Consider the following 4,752-nt stretch of genomic DNA (forward strand, 5'->3'; position numbering starts at 1 on the left):
AATAACCAAGGATTTATTTTTAACTGAAAAGGAATAAAATATTTCTGTTTGAACTCTATAGGCCATATTTTAGAATCTAAAATGATAGTTTTCTTTCCATTTTGAGATACCAATTTTTCTTTGAAAGATACATGTGTTTGGTTTGTTCAGATGGACTTTTTCTATCATGTCATTCAGATCTCAGATCTTTGATAGCAGAGCTAAAGGATTTTGTTTTCTGGTGTCTCATCCATAATGGGCTCTACATATCTATGAAACCCATACTGAAGAGTCTCTGTTTTGAAGTTATTTTTATCTTTAACACAATAGGTACAGTTTAAGGATTAATCTCCAGAGCTTTTATTATGTTTTTAAATGTGTCTTCTTGTAATAAACTGTAAAGCAGAACACTTCGGTTGAAGAGGAGACTTCTTTTTTCTCTTAAGGTGTTTCCTTAATCAATTGTAACTCGAAGGCTTGGTGGCAAATTTAAAAGGATGTAAAAGTATCAAACTTATCCCCCATGCTATTTTTAGTTTTGCTGTTAAACATAGGTTTAGGGTTATGTTGATAAAACATGTGCATTTAATATTTCTCTATATTTTTTAAAGTAGACATTTCATGGGAAGAACATAAATAATTTTAGTTGTCTGTACCAGTAAGTGATTATCGTTCTATACAGGTGTTAAGTGAAATAGTGATGTATTGTGTGACTATCAGATTGAAATAAGATTCTTGTTGAGAGGTCAGAATTCAACTGTAATATAGCTGCCCTATAGACAATAGGCAGGGGAAGTGATTTGAGTTATAAGTAGGTTTGCCTTGACCATAACCAAGTTTTAGGAATTAGAGGCAAAGGGAAGTCAGATTCCTCAGAATATAACAAATAGCTTGCCAATTAATAGGATTTGTGCTTAAAGTCCATTAAACCTATCTCTATTACCTCATACTCTTCAATCTCTTCAGGTAGAATTAACTTTCTCCACTAACTTGGATGTCAGAAGAATCAGTCCTGAGGGATTTTACCTTGATTGATGGGAACTTTGTTTCATGATAACTTTGGTTAGAACACAAGAGAATGAAATAATAAAATTAATGGCAGTTACTGTTAGCTGATTCCACATGGACAGAATCCAGAAAAACGTATAAAAAACTTCTTTCTATTGGTGTGAATTACATTTTCTAATCCATAGACCTTCAAATTAGAGTTAGTATATTGGATTGGTCCTCTGACTTAGTCCAATTTTTCCTGACTCCTAAGTAAGTAGGAATTTCTTCTCTAAGATCCTCCCTCTCAAGGGATGAGTTTTCCTCTTATTGGTAGGACATCTATTTGTTTTTTTAGAACCCTGTTCTTCTACCTCCTTTAATTATCCTCAAACATTTCAATTCTCTAGTATCCCTAGTCTCCTTCCCTAGTATTTTTTCTTCAGTCTTTAGTGTGTGTTACCAGTTACTCTATTATATCCAGGTTCATATTTCAGACCAGCAGTAAATGAATGGCAAACAGACAAAGGAAAAACAACAACAAAAAAACAAAAAACAAAAACAAACAAAAAAACAGAAAAGCAAAAAGTTTATATATACATGTATATGTATATAAATTCCCTAATGCCAAGTAACTATAAGACAATAAAATCTTTTAAGTCTTCAAGATTGATTTCCTCTTAGCAAATTTTCCATAAGAGATATTTCTATTACTGCATCTGCTTTGACCTGCGACACCAAAGTTATTCCCCATCTGTTATCTAATCTTTTTTCAAATCTAGACCCTAGATGAGGGAAGGGCATGCTACACAATTAAGTGTTGGAGTAGGAAAAAAATCAGGCATGATAATCTGATTAATATAATATGTTCTTTTACTGCAGGGTTCAAGAGTTATTGGGCTAATCAGAGATGCAATATTTATATAAGAAAATTAGCATATAAGATTTTCAAAACTCATTAGAATGCTAAGCCATTTTCAGCAAACACTATGGCATTATTTCCATAATATATATACCTGAGTGGAAAAAAAATTCACCTAATAGTAACTCTGAATTAATTTTTATAGTTGTTACCACTATAAGAAGATCAGAATCATTTTATTCTTTTCCTTCCCAGAACTTCTTGCTAAAATGCAGACTGTCAAATATTAATATAAGTATTTTTCATCAACATTCCTATTCTATCCCCTCAAATCCTCTTCTCTTGTACATTGCATAACTCTAAAATTTGGCAAAATCCAAGGTAATCATAGTTATAAATAGTTACACAATCTTACATAGCATTCAAAACATATAAATGAGAAAGAGCAAGTTGGAAAATCCTCTTCCAGAAATCAACTTCCACATAGACATAATTATTTAAGATGTTGAATTTTATTTAACTGGTTTTAAACACACTGCATATTGAACAATAACAAAACAAGTAATCAGAGATATAAAATAGCTGTATTCAACAGACACAAACATTTAAGTGACATTCATTATTACTGAATTCTTCAAAAGTCTCTCATATCCCATTGGACATTCTAATGACAGGGCAATAGTGCTTAAATTCTTCCAGACAGAGATTCCATTCTCCACATGCTTTTACCCAGCGAATATTAGTATGTATGTTAGATTTATTGGAATTTTGACTTTCTTTAGTCATGTTTTTCCACATCCTCCATCACAAACTTGTTTTATTGCTCATTTTAAATGGGTTATATTAAACTAACATTTTATAACATCCATGTTGAGAAATAGAAAATATAAAGTAGGCCTAATGAACTTTAAAAGAAGAAAATATAGGCTTTAACCAAAAAACAAAATCTAAACTTAATACATTTATGTCATCTTGGCATAAAGTTATCTCTAGAAGATAAATGGAAAGTAAGTACTGGGTTCTTTGCACAATTTTTAATGTAGAAACATAACACACTTTGTACAAATGTAGAAGAAAATTAGCATTCAAGTTATTTTAGATATTTAGAATTTTACATAAGCAAATGGAGTCAGAGATTTGATTGGACAATCTTAAATAGCATTCAAATAATATAAATAATAAACAGTAAGTAAGCAAAATTTTCCTTATAGAAATCAACTCGGGGCGCCTGGGTAGCTCAGTTGGTTGGGCAACTGCCTTCGGCTCAGGTCATGATCCTGGAGTCCCTGGATCGAGTCCCGCATCGGGCTCCCTGCTCGGCAGGGAGTCTGCTTCTCCCTCTGACCCTCCCCCCTCTTATGTGCTCTCTCTCTCATTCTCTCTGTCTCAAATAAATAAATAAAATCTTTAAAAAAAAAAAAAGAAATCAACTCTTACCAAGACAGACTATTAATGAATGATGGCTTTTAAACAAATCTGAAGAACATGAAGTTTCTAGCCAAGTGGATACTTCTAAGCAGTGGAATCAGCAAATGCAGTATCTGTGAGTTGTTTCCAGAAGAGCAAGGAGACCTTGATGACTGGGTGGAATGAACAAAGGGTACAGGCAGTAAATCAGGCTGGAGTCAGGGTGTTAATGGGGCCACACAGGGGAGGGCCTTGGACAATAAAGATTTTGGCTTTTAATATGAGTGAGAAAGGAAATTAATGTGACATTTTTGGAAAGGTGCAACATGTTTGGACATAATTTTTTTTAAAGATTTTGTTTATTCATTTGAGAGACAGAGATACAGAGAGAGAAAGCATGAGCAGGGAGAGAGGCAGAGGGAAAAGCAGGCTCCTCACTGAGCCAGGAGCCCGATGTGGGGCTTGATCCCATGACCCTGGGATCACGACCTGAGCCGAAGGCAGACGCTTAACCATCTGAGCCACCCAGGCGCCCCTGGACTTAATTTTAACAGGCTTATTCTTGAGGAAGAAATGAGAAGAGGACAAGAACTGAATCAGGAAGAGCTTTCTTGGAGGTTGTTGCATTAATCAAAGAGAAAGGTATAGGGGCTTAAACTGGGTGATGTAAATAGTAATTGTTAGAAGTGATAAGTTACAAATATATTTTCAAAGTAGAGCCAACAAAATTCTCAGATGGATTAAATGATACTCAAGTTTTTGTTTTGTTTTGTCTCCAAAAGCAACTGGAAAGGAGGAATGAGATGTAGTTTGTAGGCAGACCATCAGGTTCTCAAATAAAAAGAAAGAGGCAACGTTAAATCTTGATATTGATCCCACAGGTGGCAATGATAAAAGTGAATCTGATATGATTCTTTATTTTTAAATATGTTGGTACTAAGATGTTGACAGATTGTTAAAATGAAGAAAAGGCAGGGCAGTTCTTGAAGTATATAGAAGGAAAATAATTTACGTAGAAAGATGAGGATTTGACAATCAATATTAGCAAATATGTTTGAACATATATTCAATACCAGGTGTTCTTCTAGGCCTCAGAGATTATAGCAGTCAACCACAGAGAGAAAATTAACTCTCTTCAATGTCAACAGTACTAACAACAGTGATTGTCATTTACGGAAGAGGGTAAAAGGATGGTAAGTGTTCTCTATTCTTGTACATCTCAGGCTGAGTGTGTGTGTGTGTTTAAAATATTATATGGTATCAACCCATTAAAATAATAATATGCTATATGTTAACTAACGTGAATTTAAATTAAAAAAACAAAAACAAAAACCTTTCTTTTGTTTAGATCGGTGGAGCTCCACTCTACATATTAGATGAGATGCTGCCCAATTCATAAATCATTTAAGAAAGCCAATTAAATCTTCAAATTAAAAAAATCATATGGTATATAATATGAAAACAAGCTGTTGAACTGTGCCCCTCCTCCAAAATTAATATATTAAAGCCCTAATCGC

Source organism: Zalophus californianus, chromosome 5 (assembly GCF_009762305.2).
Source record: "Zalophus californianus isolate mZalCal1 chromosome 5, mZalCal1.pri.v2, whole genome shotgun sequence".
Taxonomy (NCBI): Eukaryota; Metazoa; Chordata; class Mammalia; order Carnivora; family Otariidae; genus Zalophus; species Zalophus californianus.